Here is a 27589-nt window from a genome sequence, read left to right as displayed (position 1 = left end):
TTAATGATACAAAATGGTTCAAATTAGTGTCTGTCTTGTTTTCCTCTGTAGTTTAAGGGATCAATATTAATGAAGAGAGAAGCTATAAACATCACTAATGAGGATGAAGTGGAATATGCCCCACCAGAGCCATATGCACTTGAGCTTGCACCAAATGAAGATGACATCCACTATTAAAGGCTGCATTTTAATCCAGCCACAATAATAACAGTGTAGTGCTATTGGTAAATTTTAATAGATGATGTCTTACAAAAGCACCCTACTTGAAATTCAGCCCAAAGACTAAATTAAAGTCAAAGCCCTAGTCAGTTAACTGGGCTATAACATGTGAAGAATTGATTTTCTTATTTTCAGCTGTCAGACCTGCTACAAAGAATGAGTTTTAATTCTGGGGATGTTATTAAACTCCTTGCTTAACTGGCAGAAAAATGGAACCACTAGCCAGGCGACAGTGGTGCGGCTGTCGGAGTGAATGACACCTGTCAGAGTATGATGAATGACCCGCTCTGCCCCACAATCCCCTGCTCTGTCACTCAGGTGAGGGCCATTAATCTTCATCGAGGGCCTGTCAGGCCAGGCAGCCACGACGACAAAACGTCTTCTCGCATTTGCTGCCGCCACGCACGTAACAATGCGATATTCTTATTGTCACGGCGACACCGAATTAGCATAATTTATTATGACTTTCCTCCCCCCGAGCCCCCTCTCCACCCAAAACCCAAGTAGGGGAGAGATGCGATTAGACAGATGGAGGGTAGGCCCAGCCTGCCAGCCCCGGAGCCCCCCGCAGTGCTTGATGAGGAGTGGAGCATCTCTACAAACCAATCAAAAAGCTGGCAGTTCAATTACAGAGTAATAAAGGGACATTCATCATTCAATTAGGCACCTGTCATGGTTTCACAAAAGGGAAAACTTCTAACCTGAGACTCCAGGGAGAAGATGCTACAACCAGGAGGCAGAGAAATAAATGAAAAAAGGACAAAGTCAATTACTGGCCAAACCAGACAAAAGGAAATATGTTAAAATAAGGCAAAAGTTATCCCTAGGCAAAAATCAGAAAAGTTACATGACCTTACAAAGATTATAAAGGGCCAGCATTAAAAGAGCTGTGCCACGCTACTCTGTGACATGCACACTACCAAATTTCCCTCTTTGCAAGCTTCAATGAAAGCTGAAAAAGTGAAATGTTATTACGAAGAAAGCTTTAGGGAAATAGGATTGTGGTTTAAAAGACCTGATATTGCCACTGCAAGAGCATATAACACACCATCTTTAGGAGGAACACACCTACTCGTCTCAGCTTGTTGCTGTGCCTTGTTTGAAATGCTATAAACACCTGGGGTGATTCTTCCTATCATGTTAGAAACATTAGCAATTCTGTTAGCCACCAACAAAAGTAGGTGAACCCTTTCCAGTTTGGGAAAAAATAAAAATCACTAACACGCCATACAAAGCTAAGACTTTGGCATGTAAAAGAGCAGAGAAACTAAGCAGGCATGCTTCATTCAAAGTTATTTTGTTCAATTTATGTGCTTCATAGTTTGCAGAACCCAGATCTTGAAAGTTATTGAAAATTAGAACATGGCAGAGATGAGATTGTTTGTCAGGCGGAGACTGGAACTAATGTGGATTTATCCTGTTCTGCAGCTGCAAATAACAGGTAAAAAAATAATAATATTAGATTGCTGAACAGCTGCTTGTGCAATAAACTCTGTTAAGTTGATTACCTGCCTGCTAAGAAGGTTTATAGTAAATTGCGACTCCAACATTAAATTACCGGAGCAGCAAAGGTAGGATTCGGTTGGAAAGATGTAAGACTAATCCAAAAGCATTCTTTAGAGGTGATGAATGAAACCCTCTATAACTAGCTAGAATAGGTAGAAAAGTCCAGAGTGTCTTGATGATTCGAATCCAAGACTTATTTTCCAAAGGGCTCTCCGAGTCCTGGTGCCCGCTTACACAGAGCGGCACAGGGCCACAAGGAAACCCCCATTTATCACTGTATGAGCATAACACTGCATGTCTACTCATCCCCCCGCTCTGTCACAGTAAGCCCAGGAGCATGCCACACTAACACAGCTATAAGGTTTCCAGGAGACAAGCTAGCTCCTGCGTGGGGTTGCAGTTTGACATGTACACGTGTCACCTCTCTCAGATGTGGGTCAGGGTACATTTCTGAGCGCTCGTGTCACACCAGAGCATAGGATTTACACCTCCAAATCATGCTAATGGTTTTCAAAATCCTGCCTAAATGAGTTCACATAGGGAACTTTTGGGGAATATTTTGTCGATTAATGAAGAAAAAATATTGTCAGATAAATTTGCTTGGGTTTAGCATAAGACTGACTCCCAAGCACAAACAATTATTTACAGCAGTAGTCAGAGCTGGTTTTGCTGGGGAGGGAATCATCATTATGCAGTATTTTCTTTACAAGAGGATCTAAATCTACAACAGGGTGCAAAATAATGTAAGCAATTGATATGTGTGCTGAAAACTTCCTCCCATGCCTTTTGCATTTACATCCCAGGGCCTACTGAAGTTCTGATACAACGCAACAAAGAGGCTAACGATGCCTACATACCTCATTCACAGGGGGTGCTGCAGAGATCATTCTGTGAAGGTTTTTAAACTTGGAGATTAAAAGCAACATAGCATGAATACTAGCTATAGCATCGTGCATTGTCTTCATTACACTACTTTGAAAAAGTCATCATAGACTATTGTATCAGCTTTCCCATAACACCAGGAAGGGGATTTTTGTTTTCCCCTTTTGGTATAAATGCATTCTAAATACCAGCTTGCAAAATACAGAAGGCAGAAGTAAAAAAAAGAAAACAAAAAAACAAAAAACAACCAAACAAAACCAAAAAACAGCACCAGAATTACTGAACCACAGAATTTATAACCCCTTCCCTATCCTTTCCCTTAGAAAATATAATTTATCAATACAGTGGTTGCCTTTGAGATTAGTCGCAGTGTCAAGGTTTTCAACATAACAGAGGCAGGGAATGGTGTGTGCAACTCAAAGGTGTTTGATGGTATCAGTCCTCGAGGTCTTGTGCATACAGTTCCGCTGCTGCTGTGCAATGGTTCAAAAAACTGAAAGTCAGGTGTCCAGGGAATAGGTTACAAAATTAGTAATTTGTTGTTCCCTGCTTTGATGTCAAACAGAGAACAAACAGAAGTAATACCCCTTTCAGGAAGTCTAAAAATAACTAAATAAAACAAACAGAGCTAAAAATACAACAATTGGTTTCAGATGCAGAGCTGCAATTATCAGGCTCCAAAACATCCAATTTGCCTTCTCTCCTGCACAAGCATACATTATGAACAACCTGGGAACTGAGAGACTGAACGCAGGGATTCTCAGAAGTCCTGTATGAGGGACAACTAGGGGGGCAGGGGAGAAGCACTCCAATGTATTCCTAGTAGGTCACTACTGTTTGAAGTTCTGTTTTGCCATATAGACTTCTATACAGATAACGTGTGACAATAAGTTACTAAACACTACAAATTAATTAAGAAATACATAGATGATCCCGACTTTCCAATATGGCAGCCTTTAACAAATCAGGTTATCCAGGGCTGTCATATCAGTGATCTGGTTTATTAAGTCTTAATAAATGCAGCACATCCATCCAAATGCCTCAAAGAGCACAATTTTCCCTTCTTGTTCCTGTGGATACTATGCGGTTGCCTTGAGAAACACAATTTCCTGGGGAGGAAGCGCTACCAGGGGTACATGTCAGCAAATCCACAAAAGGAAAATGAGGGTAGAGGGAATAAAAAAAAAAAAAAAAAAAAAGGGTAATCACATTGAGGAGAAAAGGGAAGACAGTAAAGTACCAGGACGATAGCAGGATGAATAATTGATGAGCTGGTGGTTTACGAGTGACTTTCATTAATACTGTCCTGCAGGTTCATTAAGCACTGTCCCAGGCTCATCTTCCAAGGTTCTTCCCGAGTTTTGATTAGGTGCTGCAAGTCTTTTGCTTAGACATCAGAACTTCAGGGCTTTGGTGGTGACAACCGCTTCCTAAGCCCCAGTCCCTTCAGCCAAGCACTTTTCGGAGCTGTTTTCTATTCCCCTCCCACTAATCACAAGTCCCTAACCATGACAGCAAGTCTTAGTAAATAATATATCAAGATAAATGATAATTGTTCTGTTTTAAGTGTCTCCTAATGAGCATCATAAATTAAAAATTAATATTGCAAAGACTGTATGAATAGCATCAACGCTATAAACAGAGCAGCGGGGATCAAGAATGCAAATGAAAGTGAAACGCTCCCTTATCCGCCCCCTGTATGAAAAAATTCTGAAGCCAGCAGACTGTTAGGCATTACAAAGCTAATAAATGACTTTAATGAAGTTCTGTAACAGGCAATTTCTTCTTAATCTTCCTTTCACCTTCCAATATTTGACTCTTCTGGACTGTGAGATTTTTTGCTGATTTTTTTTTTTCTTTTAAACCACCCCTCAAGAACTGTTTGTTTCTTGTTAGCTGCAACAGTAATCTCAAATTAAAGCATGCTGCTGCAGCAAAAACTAGAGAATGGGCTGGTTAACAGATTGTTGGTCCTGATGATCAGGCTAAAGCGATTTGGCAATAGCCATTCTGTTGTGTGACGTTGCTATTATCGTTGTGCCTTCTATTCAGCAAGTGCATTCAAATGGTGTCTTTTTCTGGGTGACTGAATAAGGTACACTTAGCTATGCCCTTGTACCTCCAAGTTTCAGATAGAAAGAAAGAAGGCAGCTGGAATTCTTACCCTTCCTTCTTCCAGAGCCTTAGTTTGTTCAGTTTCGATGTAGCAGAAGTATTTGCACAAGCAATGTTTGCCTCCTTTTTTTAATGGCTGAATCCCACCTCCTTCAGTTTTGTAAATAACTGAAATTGATCCTTTTGAAGCAAATGTCTTTGGACACTGTATTTGCATCATCATGACACTAATTATTCCTAGACAGTAGATAATGTCAGAATTAGAGAAACAAATAACATATAAATTTACTAAGTTATGAATGACAGAAGGTATAAATTGATGAAGGAATCTGACACTCAGACTAGGATTAGACACTTTGATAACTGACTTTTTTTTCTTATAAGATACCTAGCAAGTCTTCCAGTCCTTGTCAATAATTGACAGCAAACCAAGAGACCACAGAAAATAAGACTCCATCATCCAGCACATCACACCAGATCACCTAAAATGGCATTTCACTATCCATTCTGCAATTCCAACCCTCTCTACTTTTTTCTTGCTTGCCTTTTCATCCGCTTTTCTGTCAGCTTGGAGGTAAGAAATAGCAACACCCAGTCAGCTAGTCTGCTCCTTAAATTATATGAGACATGGGAATAGTGGGTTTAAAGAAAGAGAGCATAAGTTATACATTATGAAGAAAAGCAATTACTGAGAAGAGGCTACTCGTCCGTCTCTATCACTTTTAAGCCTAAAGCAATGGAAGTGCTAGTCACTGCTCTGTAATTAAGGCTGAAGTCTGCATTTCAAAGAAGTTCAACTTCTTTCCATGATGCACCCTCTCCAAACAGTGTGCTTGCTCTTTAAAGCACAGAATGACTTTCGAGAATTTATAAATATTTTACTTCAAGCTCATTTTTATGACAAAATTACACACCCTGTGCCTTTTTATTGTCCTAGTTGAAATTAGTACTAGAATAACTTGGATCTGAAATACTGCAGCAAAACCTCGCAGCAGAAATTATTTTTTCTAGAGCAAATGGTTCTCTTGTCTTCCTCTTGGATACTGTCAGACAAGACTGAGACTCCTCTTAAACAATATTTCAGTGATATCAGAGATAATTAAATTACTCTTCAACTGCAAAAAGTTTTTCTTAAAGAAGTGTTACAAGACATTTATGTTCCCCTAGTGTTAGGAGCTTCCTCGGTGGAAGACTTCACTTCTACCATCACTACACTTCAGTGGTTCAGAATTGCTTGCTTGGCTTTGTTGCCCTGGAAGTTTAGGCAGATGCACAGGCAAAGCTGTTAAAAGCAGAGAGTCATTAAAAGTTGGAGACTAATGTATCTTTGAAATCCAATTTCATCTCCTTTGGGACAACAAACAGTAAAATGCATTAACCATAATTGTACGGTTATCTCAGGGCATCACTAGATGGAAGAATTAGTGTTATTCCAAACTTCAGCAAGCCTGGATTTGTTTTAAATGTGATTTTAATTCTAAGGCACTTGGATTTTTAATTTTAGTCTGTAGTTAACTAAAATATTACTGTAACGTCAGTAACCTTTAGATTACTAATACAGTCCCTCCACAGTGAACTATTTTAATCAGCTGGTGATAATTGCTGCAGCTACACTTAATGGATCTATGCCAAATCTACGCCAGCTGAGGATCAAGACATGTATATTTGCTCTCTTGATTTTTTTTTTTTAAGTTCATACAAATCATGAGCATTATACCTGAGCGCAATTCCTCTTTTCTACCAACAATGTGTTTTGCACTGGTGTCCTCAAGTTTGCTGTGTGCTGAAGACACCTGCTCTCAAGGAAATGAGCTGGGACCACCAACTTATTTCATAAAGGGCCACCGAGCAGCTGTCACATGGTGGCAACTCCCAGGCAGTACTGACCTGTAACAAATCTGAACCACTGACCTGGAGGTGAAAGGCTCTATATCCAATTACCAATCCCCCGAGTGAGCCACTACTAAGTTTTGTCTTGAAAACACGGATAAATAGGCACAAAATAATAAACAACACTGAAGTAACACAAAAGTTGCATCACTGTTAATATTTTGCCAGACACCAAACCTTGGAAATCAAATAGATCACTGCCACCAGCAGACTACCTGGACTCTGTGCCTATGAAAAAAACCTGTTAAGAGGGACAGACTGAAGCCATATTCCCCCTTCTTTCCTCTTACATCACTAATTGAAAACAAGAATATCCACATGATTGCCATAAGGAAAGAAAAGAGAATGGTTGATTTCATGCCCCCCTCCATGAATTCCTCTATGTAAATAACATTCTCCCTGCAAATGGCTAAATAAATAGTAAGCATAAAAGTAGGCTTACTTCACAGAATAAGGAATTTCCTCTGCCTTCAAGTTCAAGAAGAAAGGCCACTTCATGATTGAGAGCCTGATAAAATGAGCTATAATGCTACCCAGTTAGAGCTCAGGGAAGAACACATTTTGCTTTGGTTCCATTTCACTCACATTATTCTTGACAGTGTCAGTAAGCAGCAGCAGAAGAGCACAATCTTCCTTTATTTTTAGCAATATTGAAGCTACGAGAGAATTCCTCTTTTCTTCTCTCGCAAATATATTAAAAAGATGACATCTAACTTAAGCAGCAATAACACAAAAAGCTGCCTTAATTGCAGTAAATTATCAAGATGAAATCATTACCACATAATTATATCAATGCATCTTTGTAACTCTGATAATACAAGCTTTAACTAAGGCACCTTTTAACAAAGGTAAGGAAAAGAGTTACTAGAAATGCATCACTGAAAGTTCAACTCCTCTCTTAGGCTCCAAATCGTGCCACGTGTAGCCCTGTGCATCTAGGTAGATGTGGACTGCAAGCTCCAGGCTTAGTGGCAGCTTGCCATCCATCTGCCCATCCTGCCAGCATCTTCCTCTGTCCCACCCAAGAGAACAGAAGCTTGGTAGAAAATATGCTGACAGGATAGCAAACGAACAAAAAGGCTGTGCAAGTCCTAATTTCAAGCAGCAACTTCAAGAATTATTTTTTTAAAAAAACCCTACAAAACACAGCCTTTGTTATTGTTTCCAACAATTTCTACCACAACGTCTGTCCCCGCTTGTAACAATGAAGGCACGACAGCGGTGTCACTTTGCCAAATGGAAGAGTTTTTGTGTGCTTGGCAGAGGTTTTGCAGAGCTGTCGCACTGCAGCCCATTAATGCTCTCACCTTTCACAGGCAGGGACAGCCTTGAAGGCAGCAGAGCCAGTACACAGAGGAAGGAGAGCCCAGGGGCTAGCACAGGGCTGGGATCTCAGCTCCAGTCCCGAGCCTGCCCCTGTCTGGCTGCAAGGCTGCGGACAAGTCTCCTCTCAACTTCCCCCTTATTAAGTAAGGATAAGGACATGAGTATACTTGCAAGTTATATTCTGGATTCTGTGTCTATAAAAGCTGAACGATGCTATTACTTAAAGAAAGAGGCACTCTTGCATGCACTGGAGAACCTCCCTGTCTTTAGTGAGTGGGACCACTTAAGTAACAGAAATGAAAGGGACAGAGGAACTCTTCTGACTTTCCTGTTGCATCCCAACGCACTTTCCATTCATTTCCAGAGTAGCAGTAGGTAACACACAGCCAAGGAATGCTCTGAAGTCTCAAAGGAAGGAAATTTTTTTGCTTATCAACACGTGTGGATTAACCTAGCAGCTAACTCAGCTCTTCAGGCTCCACACTGGAATCAGCATTTGTCCCTCAGAGGGAGGTGACCATGATGTGGCAAGTTAGCTTTTCAAGAAAAAACATGTGATCTCCCTCCTGCACTTAACAGCTGTCAGGAGGGGGCTTGCAATGATGCCCAATACAATGGGGCACCAAACAGCCCAACACTCTTACACTGCCATATCAAACCCAAACCTGAAATCAGCCACACATTTCCTTCCCTCAGGTGAAATCATGACAGGGGGCATTCAATAACAAATGGACTACAGACTCTTGCTAAGAAATGAAATTGCTCCAGAAACATTGTTTATTGGTAATCTATCCCATTCAGAATCATTTGCACCTCAAAATGTTATATGTATCACCGACACATATCGCTTTTTAAGGATCAGTAGCAGGCTCTCCTTTAACATTTTTACACTTTAACTTGGAATTTACATTTGCAAAGTTGACTTTTGCATTAAAATTTTTTAAGACAGTCACTGAAAAAGAACATGATGTTTGTAGACCTGAAACTAGATTTTCCTCTGTTGCCATTTTTAAGGTTTTGGTAATAGCTGACAGTCTCTTTGGTACCTCATCTCTCTCAGAGGGGTGGCAAACTTTCTGGAAAGAAATTTATCTTCCTTGATTATCAACTGTCAAGACTCAAAGCATCTTACCCTTCCTTTCCAGTCTGTAAAGACAGTGGTTTGGATTTATCACAACTAAAGAAAGATGGGCTGTCTTGTAAGCAACACTTACCAAATACACAATGTAAAAGAAAAGTAGTCTCAATAAGACTCCTAACTTCTAAGCAGCTAAAGCTTCATGCACAGTATTCAGATCTGTTTCTACACAGTGTTACTCTATGCCAGCAGCCACTAAGTGAGTCACAGAAAGCCCAATACAGTATAAAAAAAAAATAATAAAAAAAAAAATCAATGTGAGTTGGATCAGTCCCTTAAAAACTAGAGGGTTTGATTTATTTTAAGGAAATACATTGGTGAGAATCACAGGGAAGAGGGAGAACTCTTTCAGCTTGCCTACTCTATAAATCAAAGCGATTTCCCCCCAAATAAATATAGAAGTGAATGACCATTTTAGGACTGATGTGAATCAGCCCAGAAGGAATCATTTTTAAGAAAGTTGTTAGTGAATGGAAACAGGTGGCTATGATTTGAGTTAAACTGCAACCTTAACTGTAGCGTTTGCTATCATGAACACTATAACAACAGATGTACAGTTGCACCTTGGGATGAATTCATTATGGCCTGAGAAACATAATCATGCCATTCAGACCATATTTTGTCCATATGCTCATGTGGTTTACACCCCTGGTTTATTGGCATTGTACTTGGATATATAGCAGGAGACTCCCAGGATCGTAATTTGCACTTACTGTAAGCGTTCAGGAGAACCCCTCTGTAGCATAGGTTTCACGTTAAGGCAAAGCCTCTTTTAGAGCAGGGAAGGCAGGCCTGGGTCACAGCCTTTGTGGACACTGCGGAAACTTAACATCACCGGGGAAGCTTTTCATACAGAAGTCATCACATACCTCAAAGAAATAGAAAAAAAATTAGCCTGAAGGGTACAGGGGGCTACTGTTCAGGACATTTTAGAGTTATAAAAATGTAGATTATATTGCTATCTTATCCTGTAATTTATGGGATGAATATTGTAATTCATTGAATGTCACGACTTATCTTTTATTCATATAGTTACTACTCCATTACCAGAGAGGGAGGTTTGTCAAAGGTTAATTATTTTAAATTGCTCAGGCAAATTTATTTTGATTTGTACAATTTTTTTTGAATAATCAAAGGGCTATATATTCATACTGCCTTACAAGGATACATTCTATAAAAAAAATACTCCTTTATGATAGAGTCAGATTAAACAAATGCTTTCATAAGGACCAAAAATGGATTCTTTCAACCCTTAATGTAAAGAAGCTAAAAAAAAATTGGCAACGGTTCTATTTCCCCCTTCAGTTTTTTACCATAAAAAAATTCCCTAGCAGTCTTAGCCTGCTGAATTATCCTTCCCTCCAGCAATCTATTTACAAGTAAAGAGCATCTTGCCACAAGCTCAAGACCTGTGTCCCTGGGGCAAGGACTATTCATTTTAATTGCTTCCAAAGCACCTATCACAACTGGCTCTTGATTTGTGCTTCAGCCATAATTAAAAAAAAAAAAGCAGTACCATAGTACTGAAGTACCTATCGCTCTGAAATTGCCCACTGCTCTCTACTTCTTGGTTCCTAGAGATGCTCAGTTGTTATCAATTCAGGCAGGCCTTTGCCATTCAGCTTTAAGCACTAACATAAGAGCACAAGTCCTGGAAGCGATCAGCAGATCCACCCAAAATAGTGCTCAGAACACACAGAGCCAAATCTCAACACTGCGTAACTGGAATACCTCCCTCTCCGCTGACCCACAAGAGAAGCCCTGACAGTAGCTGGAAAAACACTTCCAGTAGGAAGCTGTGATATGGACTAAGAAAACCAGGATAGCAAGCTCGAGTAAAGTCTTTTAAACACAAAACACATCTTTTCTCCTTTTGAAAAAAAGAAAAAAAAAAATCATTTAGCCTATTTCTGTGTCTGTTTCCCTGCAAGCAAAGTGGGGATAATGATACTTACCCCGTAGGAGTGCTGGAAGTTTAAATCCATGCACAATCAAGTGCTGTGAAAGCCTTAAACGGAAAGTGCAAAGCAGGTGCTGAGCACTGTACTAAAAAAATAATTACTATTCTTATTACTGAACTTCTGATGAGCCTGCTGGAGCTGTAATGGCAGGGAGGATGGTCGTCGAGGTTCAAGGGATCTTCATCTGGGCCCTTTTCTGCACTTTATGTTGGTTTCTAACTGTTGTAACTGCTGCTGTTGAGACAGAAATGCTTCTTGGGACAGTAGCGTGCCATAGCAAGGGAGGCACAGCTGCTATGTCAGCACAGCTGTGGATTAGAACTCATGCTACACAGCAGGCCAGGAGCAACGTACGAGGTACAGCGTGGATCACTCTTCTGGAGAGGGCTTCATTTTCAGAAGCTCTCATAACCAGGAGGCAAACACTGTACCCATAAGGGCAGGTTCAGACCCTGTGCTGCATGGATGAGATGGCACCAGAGCAACACTCCTGCAAGGCTCCGTCAGCCCAGGCAGCGCAGGGTGCAACACCAGCCAATTCAACCTCCCTCCGTGCCACCGCCGGCACCAGGGAATGGCGGGGGGTGATCTGGGGCAAGAGGGAAGGAAACAGATCCTGCCACCCACCCTGCCTTTAACACAGCTGCACTATACTCCTGAAGACGTGTAGCTCCCCCATCTGCGAGCCTTCCCATGGGGGAAGCACACAAGTTGTGGGTCTTGGCCACATGTACCATCAGGACATCAAAGCCAGCTTTCACTGGCTCCCTCCCAACTCGCCACCACCTCCCCCCACTACAGGCAAGGCTGCATTTGCATTCTGCCCGTCCTCAGACAATATTGTGCTTTATGGGCCCTCTGCCAGCATCTGCTGTGGCTTTAGTGAGAGGAGACAACAGCCTAAAAATGTACCTTGAGTTACCTTAAAGTCTGGTAGCTGGAAAATGAAGCTATGTCCTATTGTTCTACACTCCCCCAAACCTTCGTGTTTTCATAAAGCTCTTGGACAATATTGGGGGTGGGGGGAGAAAAAAACTCCGGGGAAACAGCTGATTAGATTCTGGCAAAGCGGACCAAACATCTGCTTCAAACAAAAGACATCTGCATATTTCACATTTATTTTTCATAATTTACAGAAGCAACCTGCCAAAATTTAGCAAGGGAGAATAAACTAGCACATAATTAGCTAAAGTTTGCTTGCTTTAGAAGTTATTAGCATGAAGCCCAGTAGCTCACCTGGGAGGACATCAAGGAATGTAGATAACTACAGTTTGATTTTGTAAATTCAATTTTCGATCTGGTGTGCCAGGCCAAAAAACAACATTGCCATGCCAATTAACGCAAGCCAGCAAATGTCCTGATGTCCCTATGTCATACACTGTACAGCTGTCTCAAAGGCATTGATAACACTGTTTATTAAATAAGGATCGATTAGACAGACGGGTTTTTTTGCTCCAGTTTAAGTGGTACAGCAGGCTGCAGGTTGGAGAGCAGAACAATACTTTTTTTTTTTTTTTAAATCAGGAGGTACACTATGTGCTGTGTGTACAGATGGTACAACGAGTGCCGAGGAAGCGGGAATTTTTCAAGGCAGCCAAAGAGTCTTTGTTTAAAATGCAGTAAAAAGATCCAGGAACGTATATGCCCTCAACTCACTTCCTCAATTGAATTTTGTCATCTACTGGGTCATTAGTACATCTGATAGCTAAATACACTTCAATTTTAATAGAGTTAGGGGAAATAGCATGAAATCCTGAGGTTTTGAAATTCAGCTTTGAAATCGATAGGTGTTTCACTAAGTACCCTTACTAACTCAGTATTTGGCCTGTAAGGGCAATAAGCAGGAACAGGCAGCACTTCAGGGTGGGAAATCCTGCCTTTGCTGCAAATGGGAGTGGAAAAACTCCCGTTAACTCTGACACTGCCAGGGTTATACTCTGGAGCTGAAACAGGAGTTGAAGAAATAGGAATGGGCTTTCTTACAAACCCCAAATTAAACACAGGTTCATAAAAGCATCTGAAAATCTTCTGGATGAACCAAGGTGGAGGTTTGCCCTTCTCTCTCTCCAAGGAAGGATTTATTGTTTCAGACAGAGACCATGGGAAACTCACTCACTTGGACTGAATTCTGCTCCACATTTCAGATTTATTTGAACCTGAATCTCAGAGCAGAACTCAGGGAGTAAAAACTTCACTGCCAAAAAATTCTGTCAACCCCAAAGGAACACAAATTGCCAAACACAGCACAGCTCTAAAAGACACTTCAAGACCCTTAATCTGGGCTGTATGGCTTGCACCTCTCCATAGTAAGATGAATCCAAGACTGAATCTGAACACCATGAACTTTGTGGGAGTGGTGGGGAATGTATGAGTGAGTGAAATAACACCACTTATATCTGCGAGGGGTTAGTTACAAGGTTTTGCATCTGAATGCTAAGGATTTGGGCAGCAGAAAGTCTGGAGCAGAAGCCTCTCTGTCAGACTGAAACATCCTCACCTGAACAGGGATTCAGGGCTCCGAATCATGCCCATCACTACCTTAAGACACTTTCTTTTTCCCCCCATGGACTTATTGCAATTCAATCATAGAATCCAAGCTACCTAATCTCACTATAGAAATGACAATCTCTAACATAACAATCTCCGTAATATTAAAGTCATTCAGACGCAGCATTTGAACTGGTAGTAAAGCCAACTATTGCATAACTATAATAACCACCTCATATGCTGAGCTTCCTTCTCCCTTGCTACCAACACACTTCAGGATCATCATTTCCTTTACAAGTGATAAAAACTGACATGTACAGTAACAACATGAACTTCCTAGACACAAACTTCCCTCTTGGCAGAGGCAGGGACAGAACAGAGACCCCACTGCATGCCAGCTGCAGCTATAACTCTTTGCATTCTTTTGCTTTTTAAAAACATAAATAGAAGCCAAGAATGGTACAGTGGAACTGAGTAAAAGCCTGTGTTGACCTACACTTACTTCAGGATGCTCCTAATTAGAGATACGTAATTTAAATATTCACTCATTTCACTTTGTTTCTGTAAGAAATTTCGTAATCTTGTTTGCCTCAATCAAGACCACTGTTGTCTTTCTGGGTTTATTAAAATAGGATTGCTACAAAACTGAACTGCTTCTGCCTGAGCTACTCTTTTTAATTGCGCATTTTGAAACAAGATAGAACTTCAAACAGTTAGAAGCACTTTACTAAGGATATCAAACTGGTACTCAAAATCCTGGCCCTTTTTTTTTTTTTTTCCCAGTGAAACCACTGGAATAATGATCTATCTGTCAGCCAGTCTATAACCAAGCTTGCATTTAGGTATTTTAGATCCCGTAGAAGTTTCACCTTAAAAGTTTTATCCAGATGTAGCCGTTCTGAACAAGACCCAACAAACTTGAACCACTGTATTGGTTCTACTGAATTTTGCTAGAAAGGATCTCTTCCTTCAAACTTGATTTATCTACTTTGTGTCTTTAAAATGTTCTTCAGCCACTCCATTTACCTGCATCTAACCTCTTCCAATTTGGTCAACACGGAGTTCAGCAATTTCCACTGACATGCTTGAAACAGCGAAAGATGAACTCTTGTTGCTTGTTCAAACTGGACAGGCTATTCTACAGTTTCTGTGGGACTATGTTCAAGCTTAAGTGCCTCAGGGCTTTCCTAACACACAGGTGAGGCTTTAGCCCTCTGCAGAACCAGGATTTAGTTACACTGGCAGAATGACCACTTTGTGCAAAGCATGAAGACTTCCATGGCACAGGCACTAGCAAGTGACCTGAGAACACTTCTCTTCTACAGATCCTTATTTCTCAGAAAGCAGCTTCTCCCAGGCCCTACTGCTGAGGCTGCCTTGCTGCCCACTCCTTACAGCCACAGCATCTCTGTCAGAATTGTAACCTGCAGAAACACCAACTGGTAGAAATAACAGTTTTTCCACTGCTCTGGACATAGCACAAGATGAGCAGCAATAGATGAGGACAGTAGCAAGCAGACAACATCAAGCAATAGTAAACATGCATCCTCACAGGATGTATCTGTTGCAGTGTTAATTGTGGCCTGCAGTATCTTGAAACAGTGAAACTGTGTGCCTATGTGTCCTTTCCTTAACATTAGGTTTGATCTCACTCACACTCCTAATTTCATTTTTCTGCTTTGTCATTATTCAACTTGTTCACTCCTTTTAATTGCTCATACAGTAATTTATCATATATATTTTGTTATAAAGATTTAATTAAACATATATTAACACAGTTTAATGATCTTGCCAGTGACCAAAATTCTCCTGTGGATTAAACAGAAAAGGAGGCATTGAACATAAATTTGTACAGTAAATAAACAAAACACAGACAGCCTTGTAAAGCAGGAAGAAAAACAAGGCCTACATGACCAATCTATTTCAAGAATGTTACAAATGGGAAGCATTTACTATTTTAAAAACATCAATCATATACTCACTCCATTTATTTACTTATCTGTGTTCTTCATGTAAATCTTTCTTGAAAGTATGTAAACTCTTTAGAATTATAAACAAAAAGTGAAGTCACATTTTGTATTTCACCTGTTTACACTGTAATTACTCAACTTTGCTGAAAGCCGATGAATCAGAAGTATTTCATTTCTATCTGCACCTTTTAGCTGGAAGGAACCTATTTCATATTTCAGTATAAAATTATATGAGTTACCACTAGATGAGGTAAGCTGCAAGCCTGCCTATATGTATGTTTTGACATCATGGATATTTGCCATAGGTCTCCTCGCATTTACAAAACAAGACAATTGCAGTACACAAGAGTAGATACTCTATATAGCTAGGTATCAAAATACCTAACAGGCTAAAAATTCACATCCTAATACACCTTACAATAAGCTTTCAACCACATAAACCCTCAAGCTGGTGTCAGAGTTCCAGATTTTGTTTGTCTTGGAAGAAGATTACGGATACGCACAAGGTCAGAGAAGAGGCACCATTGCTCAGCACAACATAAGTAGGAACTAAGTAGGTTCTGCAATGCCTTGGCTACCTGTCTTTTATTTTCCTCCTTCTGGAGGCTGATTTTAGCTTATTTTTCATCTGAGATACACTGCACAGCCCAGCAGTCTTCTGCTTTTCCTTAGTTTCATGAAGAAATGGTTGAAATATTTTTTCCCTACCTTCACAAGACTGGGCAGGCCCTGACGCAGAGACCCTTTGATGGTAGCCAGAAAACACCTCTTGCAGTCTCAGCCCCCTCACCCCACTTCTCCCAGGGCTGTACCTGGACTGGGACCAGCCTCAAACCACTAGCCTTTCTCCTCTTCCACCCTAGAAGAGCGTGGCACGGAAAGAACCTCCATTGTATTTTGCTTGCTCAATTCATCGCATGTACCATTCTCAACAGCGAGAGGAAGCAGTTACCAGTGATACACCCTGCCTGAGAATTACAGATCCCTCAGCGATGCCACATCTCTGTCCATCTTCAAGTCTTTTTTTTTTTTTTTACTCTCCATTTGAAAGCAGAGAAGCCATTAATAAAAAATTTGTTTCACACTGTGAGGGAAAACACTTTTATGAGCAATTAATGTTCACTGCACTCACACAGACTTAAAAAGAAAGCCCCACACAAGTCCAACATTGTTTATTTTGTTGCCTCCCTGGAATTCTGAACAAAGAAAAGGCCAGTTTTCAAGTCATGCAAGAAGAAAATGAAGCAACACATAGCTGCAGCATGCTCAGAGTGCCCTTTCTGGCTCTCATCAGTGCTGCAAAGCTGGGTGAATAGCAGCGGTCATCCTACAGCCCTTCTCACTTGCAAGCGGCAACAAAAGGGCGCAGACCAGTTCAGTGGTTAAGTTTGCTGATGACTGAACAGCTTTCTGGAGATAATCTACAAACATAGGCGTGGCTGAGCCAAACACACTGAGAAGCTGCATGTTATATATCCCTGAGTTCTTGTATCCTGGGCAGAGTTTGAGACTCCATGGATTACACAGAGGACCTGCTTTTATACACCAACAGGTACCAAGCTTGGCAGTGAAGTATATAATGACACTCTGAATTGTCATACACGTGAATCCCTCCCAAACACCTTGGGGCACACATACTTACATATGTCCAAATGTCTACCGTAAGTCCTGTGAAGATCTCCTGCAGCATCTCACCACCCTGCACAGCAGTAATTATTCTTTGCTTCTCCAGCGCTTCCACAAGCCCATTGCCAGGCTAATGATATATCAAACATAATAAAAATGGCAAACATACCTTTCCAGAGTTACTTTGGTCATCTTGGAGCAGGGTCGTATTCTGTTTTGCCAGCAGCAGCAACTGGAAAACTCAAGAAGTAAAGCCAGCAAGACTGTAGTTTTCAAACTTCCCTCTTCCAATAAGGACATTTAAGACCTAAAAGACAGGAAAAAAAAAAATCTATTAATGGTAACAAGATCCGTGCTGATCATTTCTTGTGCTACACTAAGGACTATCCTTTGCACTTTCTCTCTGAAAGCACTGGGCTAAATTGCCAAGATTATTGAAAAGGGCAGCCAGCTCTGGTTTGCAACATAGCAGCTGTCTCGGAGGCATTCCTCTCAACACCACTCCAGCTGAAGCTGGAAGGTCAACTCCAGTTTAAAAAGAGGATGCAGGTACTGTGCTATGTTCTTTGGGAAATGCAGCAACCAAGGCTCAGATCCTCTGAAACCCTAACTCCTCCTGACTAGAGGATATGAGTGTTAAATGCATCTACATCTCACTCTATAAAACCAGCACCTCGAGGAGCAAAAGGCCTTCTCATGTGCCGATCTGGTTCTGGTAAGGGTGTCATCTGTTCATAAATATTCCTTGGAGATTTGCTATGCAACCACTGATCTGAACCAAATCTGTTTGGACTACAGAATTTTCATCACAATATCACAAGCTGCTGTTGCAATATACACAGAGCTGAAACAAAGAGGATTTATTATTCTACTGAAAGATCTCTTTTGGCCAAACTTGAATAAAAGCATCACATATTGATACTTGTGTAAGATCATAAACTCAAATGAACACCAGCTGAAGAAGAGGATAATGGTAGTGCCAGATGACAAACTGATACAGTCATCATATTCATCAACACCAACAGCAGCCGGTCACTTCCTCCCCTTTGCTGAATTAACCATGAAGGATTGTTTTAATGATAACAAGAACATGTTAAAAGCATGCGTCTCAGTGCCAGTTCAGAATGGGAAACTCAGCAGCACACAGCTGAGGAGGAGATGGTAAAAAAACACCAAACAACAACAACAAAAAAAACCAAACAACTTGCAAGGAAGGACTAAAAGGAGGTGGAAAACCAACCAAAATATAACTGGGGGGGGGGGGGGGGGGGGGGCGGGGCGGGGGAAGAAATACATTAAAGAGTAAAAAGCAGGAAGAAGTTTGACGATAAAAACATACTGCATTATTCAGACTTGTGGAAGAGTGTGTGAACAGAAGTGATGACAAAAGCTACAAAATTCAATATGATCACTTGAAGGGTGGGAGTCTTTGCAAGCAAACACACTACTTTACAGCAAAGGAGAGTCTCAAAACATTTGAAATAAACATTGAAATTTTACACATTGAGTTACAAGCTTGTTTATAGGCTTCACGTGGTCTTGTTTCTTTGTAATCCTGAGAAGTCGGACAGCTGCATTGTACACATGGCATTTTCAAGTGACAGTGGCATTTTCAAAGGAGAAATCTGTTCAACAATTTGGTGCTTGGGTCTCTGTTTTGAGACAAAGCATCCATATTGATCTCAGTTGAAGAAAAAAAAATCATACCTAAGGCTTTAAGGACAAAGCCACTGAAAGAGGAATGTCTTTTTACTTTTGTTTTTTTAAAATTACCACAGGTTGACTGATTTATCTTTATTAATTACTGTAAGCAGCTGACTACATAATGTAAATTCAGGACATACACAAAAAAAGAAAAAAAGTTCTTCATTTTTTGCAAGGATCCAAACAAGGTACAATCAAAAATAAAAGAACAGGTGAAATAACTTCAATTAATTAAAATTAGTTTAATTTAAAATTAATTAAAAAATATAAATTTTCATGTTTGGAGCTTTTAGGTTTTTTTTCATAAATCATCAGTGTATCTTCTCCTGGTTTCAAGTGACTTCCCAAGTAGAAGGATCACATCAGCCACGCTAAAGCCCCTCTTGCTGTCAGCCATCCATCACCTCAGAAAGCGTGCATGTCTCAGGGGGCAAAGAGAGGGGGGTTACGAAGCAGCAGAAGAGGTCAAAGATGCTCCCACACTTGGGTTTTCCCTGCTGCGTTTCCTTCACAGCTGCTCCTACCATGAATTTATGGTAAAGTGGGAAGCAAAAGTACATCTTCTGTGGAAAAGGTCTAATGCAGCTTGCTCTTGCTAAAGCTCCTCTAAAAGTCAGCCCTGGAGCACCCACATGCATCTGCACTCCCTTTCCCTGCACCTCCCAAAATTAAAAAAACTTGGGGACTGATCCAAAGCCCACTGGAAGGGCTCATCAACTGCAAGAGGCTCCAGACCAACCTGAAAAAACAAAATGCTTTTATTCAGACTGAGAAGCGTACTGATGTTTTCCTACATTTTTTTCAAGCTCCATTAAAGCCACAGGTGTGGGGAAAACGGTTACTAAAGCAGTAATAAAAATATGAAAGACTACTTCACCTATGGGCCTGGGATGGGGTTTTTTGTTTGCCTTTTAAACCTAAATATTTGGTTTGGAAGCACTAGAAATACAGAGAAAGACAGGAAAAGAAGGATTACCTCATTACTGTCATGATCTCACTTTTTATCAGAGCCACTTAGTCTTCTGCAAGGCCTAGGGGCACTCAGGAGAAGACTTAAATACTTCAGTGAAGAATAAGTAGGTAAAAAAAGCAAACTACAAATGAGTTATCTGTAGCTTGTACCACTTCTTCCAAAGCTCATTTCAATAAGGCTGCCCTTCATTTGCAACAGAAACCATGGTATGAGGTCCCAACAGAAGTCTGTCAGACCTGCCCTTGAGAGATTTTGCTTTGCTCCATGGCAGTTCTTTCAACCTTACATCAGCAAACTCTCCCCCTGTAAAAATACTTTTGCGCAACCTGTGGTGACCTCTCAGTTTTCACCTGAGCCAGGTCCAGCTCTAAAGCATCCAGTGTGTTGTTGAAACGCTCTCAGAGAGCTTGTGATGGCAATAGGTATGTTTTTCCAAAACCACAGAGGGGAACTTCTCCGGCAAAGCCTCACTGCCAAAAGGGCCATGGACATTTTGCAAGTCAGTCAAGCTGAGTATTGCTGCACTTAGCTTTCTTTGTACTTCACCAAACACCTACTGCCTTCCAAGACAGCCTTCTCCTGATCCACACCCATTTTTGTGATGTCCAGTGGGCAAACCTCCTCCATCCTCTTAACCAAGACAATCTTGTGCGTTACACCAGAGGAGCATTACCCTTAGCTAGGAACAAGAGCCAGATGCTCTGCTGTGTAGCAACAAAGTATTTCAGAAATGAGGGCTGAGAAATTCAAAAAACGTCGATGTTATTTCCGTTGCATGTGATGGAAATAAAGTGCTTTCTGTGGCCTGGTTTAATTTCATGTCAGCCATGCAAATCTCTCAGTAACAGAAGCCAAAACAAATTTTCTAAGAGTGCTAATCAAAAGTCCATCAAGGTTTATACAAAGACTGACTTCAACGAGCTTTGGGCCAGGTCACAGATAAATGCAGAACTTGCAAAAAATAAAGATGATAGGCCTGGCCTGCATGCAAATTTAAGAGAAACTTGTAAACCCCAGTATTTTGCAGGATTTCTTCCTCTGACTACTTCAGGACTACGCACTTCTCTTAGGGAAGAGGATCTTCATACAGTACCATCTTGTGGAGCCTGTGAGTTTCACCAAGCGGTTCCACAATCACCCAAAATGCTCTTCTGCGCCACAGGGAAAAGGAAACGAAGGCTGAACCCTTTACACAGCAAGTTGCCAGAAGAGCGAGCAGAAAAAGGTATTCTCTGAAACAGAGTCAGACTGAAACTATTACAACTTTCACCATTCTCTGCCTCCTCCATGTGATCCTCCAGGTCCCTTAGACTAAGTTACACCCACATAACCTTTAAATTAAGTGGGGTAGAGCAAATATATAATAAAATGAAAAGGTGCGGGTTGTCAGTTTTGGTAATTTCTGGAAGACTTATTTAAACTTGCCTGGACACAAGAGTCACCTTTACAATTACTCCCTCAAAGCCTTATGTTTGTGTTCTGCCTTAGAAGGTGTTTAAGCACATCTGCACTATTAGCCTGAACGCTTAAGACTGATCAGGGAAGAGAGGTTTTAAGGTGATCATATATGCTAACTTGACATTTTATTTCTTCACCAGCATTAACTTGGCACCCTAAGTCCATTTCATTTTTCTTATACAGTGACTAGGCAGACAGTAGAGCTGTTTACAGATAGATTTGTGAGGTCTTTTTGTGCAATACATCTCCCATCACAGACTGGAACAGTATTGCTGTGTAGTATATGGGGGAAGTGTATTGTAGCGCTCCAGGGCCAGATTCACAGTTCTTTTGGCACCTAGACATTTTTGCAAAGATGGCCCAAAGTGGTTAATAACAGAGAAAAATTCATTCTCAGCATTCATCCTGAAACAGCAAGACAGAGTTTGCCAGCTCCTAACAGAATGAACTTCTGTAGTCAAACAAGAAGGTTTTTACATTATTTTGATGTCTAAACAGATATTTTTTTTTAATCCGAAAGTCATTTTCCTGCATCTGATTTTGACAGTCTCTCATACCCCTGAATACATACCTGTATATGAATATACTACAAACTCACTCGTGACAATCGCACCTAAACATCCCTTTAGTTATACTGGATGAGGGAAGGATAGCTTCAGGATCATTTTTGACCCCACTGAAACCAGTAAGGTTTTGCTATTTGTTTCAGTGGGAGAGGGATCCTCTGCCCTTCAGCAGAGGTCTGTGATCACAACTTTTTCCCCACTCCCCCCTCCCCCTAAGGAAATATTAATCTACTGGCATGCTGTAAATGCACCTTTGCATTTATTACAAAAATGTAAATGATTCAAGGCAACAGCAGAAACTTGTGTGTTCTGGCAAAACCACTGATTTTCACCAGGGAGACAGTTTTGGCTCAAGTCTAGAATACGGTCTATTCTTTGGTGCTAGGGATTTGCAACATCTTTGTGAAATTGCAGACTTGGGATACCTGCCTAGAATGGCCCAAGAAACGTTTACCTTCCCAATAAAAACGGAGGCCCACTCAACTATTTCCCCTAAAGGGCAGGTATTCATCTAATGACATCTGGAATCCTTTCCAACTTGGTTCCTGCAGCTAATGCTACTCTGTCATGATCTGATGGTTTAATCCTAGTTATTAAACTGCTTATTCTAGTTAATAATAAAAAAATGTGGACAAATGCCTGCCTGTCAGTGCACCAACCTCAGAGCAAACACTGTGAAGTGGGGCCCCTGCTTTCTTTAAGCAAACGGAACACCGTTTGGAATTCAGAGTTTCAAAGAAATCTGCCAGATCTAATGAAAATATTGGCAAATTTACCAGGGTGGGTTGTTGTTTGTTTTTTTTTTTAATCCTTAGACAACAAAAACCCCAAAACCAGAACAATAAACCCCAGCCTTTGCAAATCTAGTTTTTCCTACTACACACAAAGAAGTTCTTTTCCATGGTCTCAGCAGACAAAATATAACACATACATAATGCATACATAATGTCTGAACCAGCTGTGATATACTTTCACTCAAAATGTTTTTAACAAAAAACGATTTGTTAACAGATGCATCAAGTTCTTCATGATTTTACAGGGGGAAAAAACCCCCAACACAATTCCAAGTCTTCATTTCCCAATGTTTCATTAAAACCAAATATTTTTAGATCCAAAAGATAAAACTTTGCCAGCAGCCTCTGCTGACTAATAAGCCATTTTCTGTTGAAAACACAATATTGATGTGAAAATCGCCAACTAGCTTTTTTAAAAAAATATATTTATACAGCTATAAATAAAACAGACATACCAGATAGACAACACACCACATGTGAAAACAAATTGAACTCAGGATAGCAAGAGGTTTCCATTTCCATCAGTGCAAACTTGAACCTTGTCCACACATTCCACAGCATGGGACTAGATGGATTTGTCAAAATCCAACTGCACAGCCCAGAAGTAATCTTCTAGTTTGCCTGTGCACTAGTTTGGTCATAGAAGAAGATAACCTCTAAAAATCACTGACTTCAAATAAAGTCTGAAATGTTAATTGCAGAGTTCAGACTTTCACTTTCTGGCCCAACACTGGACTTACTTCAGAGTTCAAGGCTGATGCCATCACTTCATTACTCACTGTCCTGTTTCAAACGTGTTTCTCCTCCTTGTTTGTTCCTCTAGTTCATCCATCACGAACAGGCATGGAAAAGACTAAGGTACTTCTTAGGAGGAAGAGAACTTCCACACTGCTTGGAGGCTCCGCTCCAGACACTTCGACAATAGTTCAGGTCTCAATTCCCTCATTACAACAGCCACTTTAGACTCTAGACATGGAAACCACCGAGTCAGAGCACTGCTGTGAAAAAATAGGTGGGTTTCTATCCAACGTAAGATATTTTATTCTCAGCAAAAATTGCTAATTTTCCACCCGCTTCACTATTAATTATTGTTAATGGAGGGACATGCCAGATAAGAACAGAAGCTCTATTCTTTCTGCTGCAGAGGTTTCATTTCTAAATATCAGGCAAGAAGTACATCTTAAGAGCTCACTTTACTGAAGGGCTTTGGTTTTATTAACTCTAAAGAAGTACTATTGGATTCTAAATGACAGTAACTACTGTCAAGATGATTGTATGAGGTTATCTATTGACAGGCAAGACTCTTCCCCTTCCTCTCAGACAAACAGCACATCTAATTGTATATCCCACACTGAAAGACATCTCAGAGGCCAGGAGTCTCTTCCTAGAAAAGGGTAATTACACATTTTTGGCTGTTTCCCTCAGTAACTCAAGTGCATTACTGCAAGAGGGATGCATGCTCATTCCTATCTCGGGAGCACTGCTGGCTAATCCTTCTGGCCCCTAACCAGTCAGCATAGTTAGAGGCCTCTGCAGTGTCAAGAGTGCAACACTATGTGTCAGTGCCGCTGCTGTTAGAAGGACTAAGGAAAGTCACAACAATAACTGGATTTGACAGTTTTGACCCTCAGTTAAAGGACAGAAGAAGCATATCAAGGATCAGCGGCAGCCGAGCGTTTCCACCCTACCAGCAACCCTCCTTCTGCCACCATTTCTGGTCCCCACCTTCATCCCAGCCGGAGGGCTCAGGGCTGCCTTGGCTCCATTTGTTTTGCTGGGGCAGTTTCCTGCCATTTTAGCGCAAGCACCCAAGCTGAAGCAAGAGAAACAGCAGGAACACATGGCCAGGAAGTATCAGCAGGCTATTAGATCAGCTCATCCATCTTGTGGTACCTCATCTGTAACTGCCTAAATTAGAAATACAGTCTCCTTAGTCCCATACATAATCAAGAGAGAAAGACTCAGGCAGCGCGATTCAAAACGCCTAGGGTTAGTCCTTTCACAGAAGGTTTCAGAGTGGAAGCTTCAGCCTTCCCCAGAAGAAGCCTGCAGAGATTAACCTCTAAATTCAGGAGCATAGATCAAGGCAGAATGATTAGTCCCCAAAGAAAACAATTCTTGAGCTGAATCATCCACTGCTACCGAGATTTACCTAAAGCAGGCAAAATGAAATCAATGCCTAAAAAAACACATCAGGGAACCTCAGGGCAGGAACGACAAAGGCATCCATAAGCTTCACACAGGGTAGCGACATCCTGGCAGCCATCTGGCAGGAGAGGACTCAAGTCCCTCAGACCTGCTAATACCTATTTCCAGCAGCATTTACTCACACAAGCAGCCACTGCTCATTCGGCTCCTGGGGCTTCATGGATTGCCTCACCTCCAATGGGGCCAGGAAGCAAGAATTTGGATTCAAAGTGCATTTTCAGGTAACACATCAGATTGCCTGCTGTTAGAATAACACACAAAAGGGAAAGGTATGGATTAGTCTGAGATGCACCCAGGCACAGCTGCCAGGCCTCTGCATTTCAGCTAGATTAGTTCTCCTTTTTTTGTTGCTGTTAATAATGAACATGAAGAATGAGTCATTTGTCCATCTCTGAAGGATGCGGTATGGGATCTGAGGAATTCTACGCATTGATCGAGAAGGTGGATATTAATGTTTTTCCCCTCCCCCCTCCCCGTGCTCATCTTAGCAAATGTGTGTGTAGGTCACAACACAACGGCCTGGACTGAAACACCATACTAAAGCCAAATCCAACATCCAAAAGTCCTTGACCTTGGTCCAAGTCTCGGCCATTTGAGTCAATGGTAAGACTCCTGCTGGGGTCAGTGATCTGTGCTAATAATCCTCAGTCCTTTTTGGCAATCGCCACCCACACACACTGCTCAAAACAGAAGAAGACCAAATGCTGCTATGCAGTCCAAGCCACATTTTGAGACACAGTATGCATCGCCACAAATTACTCTTTATTCATTTTTCTAGGAAGAAATACAAAGAGTTAGGGTATGGTGGAAGCAGTTTACTGACAAGCTTGAGGTGAGCAACTTATCAATGACTGAGCTTCTGCCAAGTAATATTGACAACACACAAAATGACTTGATATAAAAACCTTTAGACCACACTACTGTTTCAAAAATATTTGACAGATGCTCAGAGGTTCAGAATTTCAGAAGTAGACCTAAAAAAGGCAGATTAATGAACAGATGATGGTGAGGTAGTGAAGTTGCACAATAAATGAAACTTAGCAGATGGCTCTGCAACTATAAAAATCTCCAGATTCCTAGATTAGATAGACAGAAAGGACACTTCCTTTATTTTCTTGAATTATTTCTGCCTTTTCCTTATGACTTCGGGAGTATTGTTGCTATCTTCTTTTTGAATAGCGCAACTTTCCAAATTTATTTTCCCTTCTGCTTTACGCATAATGGATCTCATTGGACAAACTTTCTACTCTATCAACATGAAGGAAAACATTAGGGCGCACATTCGGAGCTGCATATGCACAACCCCATGTTTCCTAGGAAACAAGCGACTGCTCATCTCTGTGTCGAAATAAATTGATGCATCGGTTTTGGCTTCCTACAAACATTAGTATTTTGATTCAGGACAGAATCCCAAACACCCCCAGCATACTATCAGTTGTGATCATCATAATTCTGCTTCTGCTGCTTATCAGCGTTTGAGAAGCTAGCAAGATCATATTGCTTGTTAGAGCTGTTAAAGATAAACTCTGATTATGCAGTGGTGGTGCAGACCTGAGGACAGGCAATCAGAGACACCATCGGTGCTCTCTGCCCAGGGAGCCAGCAGAGCCATATGCATCCCTGGGTGCTCATGTGCAGCCATCTGGGGAGGAAAGAAATTAGTGCCTCCCACCGCAGCACCTTCTGTTGGCTGTGCAGAGATGAAGAGGAGACAGAAAACTGGAATTTTGGCTTTGGATTATCTTTGACTGACCAACTCCAAGTTTACAGAGAGTCATTCTGACACAAAACGATGCTTCCTTGGGTGTTTCCTGTACAAAAGTCTCTCTTCCTCTTTCATTACTTCCAGGAGTTTCCTCCCTTAAACTTTATTTACTTGTAGGTTTTTATGGGATTATTTCTTTCTTAAAACTATATTCCAAAGTTGACACTGATGTATTTCTAAATAATATTTTACTTCAGACAATCCCAATATTGATTTAACACTCTGTTCCTGGAATCTAGCTCTTAATAGCAGACTTACTGCAACGTTAAGCTAAATGCTTGTGACAATTTGACCCTCAACGCCAATACCACAGTAAATAGAACTCTGGCTGATTCCACAGGAAGGGCTATTAAGGAATATATAGGCACATTTCAGATGTTCTGCAATTTCAGTCTGTCAGTAGCACATACATTAGGAACTCAGCTATCAAAATCTAAATTTTCTGAAAACTCCCTGTCATCTGAAAGATGGTCGTGTCCCCTGACATCTATTAATTGCACTGAAAATTTCCTCATTATTCAAAATGTCGATTATATGAACTTATTCAATGTCTCCCCTGACATTTGGATAATCGAGGTTGTATTGCATATGGGCCATTCTTGCAAATCTTTGAAGACAATTGACTACCCTCACGAGTAAAGGTTTGCAAGATCAAGCCATATAACACATACGAACAACATTCATCAAAAATAACTTCAAAATAATTTGTTGTATATGATCAAGTGTTAGTATCAATAAATGAACATCATGGTAATAAGGCCTGGGTGTATAGCATAGGTCTTTGCTAATATAGCATTACTAATACTTGATATTGATCAGCCAGACAATCTGAAACCTCTTAAGCAACTAACTGCTTTTTCCTTTGAGAACGGTAGTATAAGTTTCACAAAAGGCTACTCTGCAGAAATATGATAGCTCAAAATTTTCTACTTCTTCTTCCCTTTAACTCCTCTGCATGAGTTACTCTGGTTCATCATTGTAAATATGTCAAAATCTGGATA

At 40.8% G+C, this 27589-nt stretch overlaps 1 long non-coding RNA gene across 1 annotated transcript in view; it reads right to left on the bottom strand.

The window, feature by feature from the left end:
* LOC130151608 (uncharacterized) overlaps positions 1-27589 on the bottom strand; it is a 199392-nt gene that overhangs the window by 134888 nt on the left and 36915 nt on the right. Inside the window, exons 2-3 of the long non-coding RNA XR_008822641.1 lie at positions 17290-17427; positions 9790-9945 (exon numbers count right to left, since the gene is read on the bottom strand). This is a non-coding gene — a long non-coding RNA (uncharacterized LOC130151608). The remainder of the gene's footprint in view (positions 1-9789; positions 9946-17289; positions 17428-27589) is intronic.

This window comes from Falco biarmicus, chromosome 6 (assembly GCF_023638135.1).
Source record: "Falco biarmicus isolate bFalBia1 chromosome 6, bFalBia1.pri, whole genome shotgun sequence".
Classification (NCBI taxonomy): Eukaryota; Metazoa; Chordata; class Aves; order Falconiformes; family Falconidae; genus Falco; species Falco biarmicus.
The sequence above is the reverse complement of the archived record's forward strand: the minus strand, read 5'-3'. Positions and strand labels throughout refer to the sequence as shown.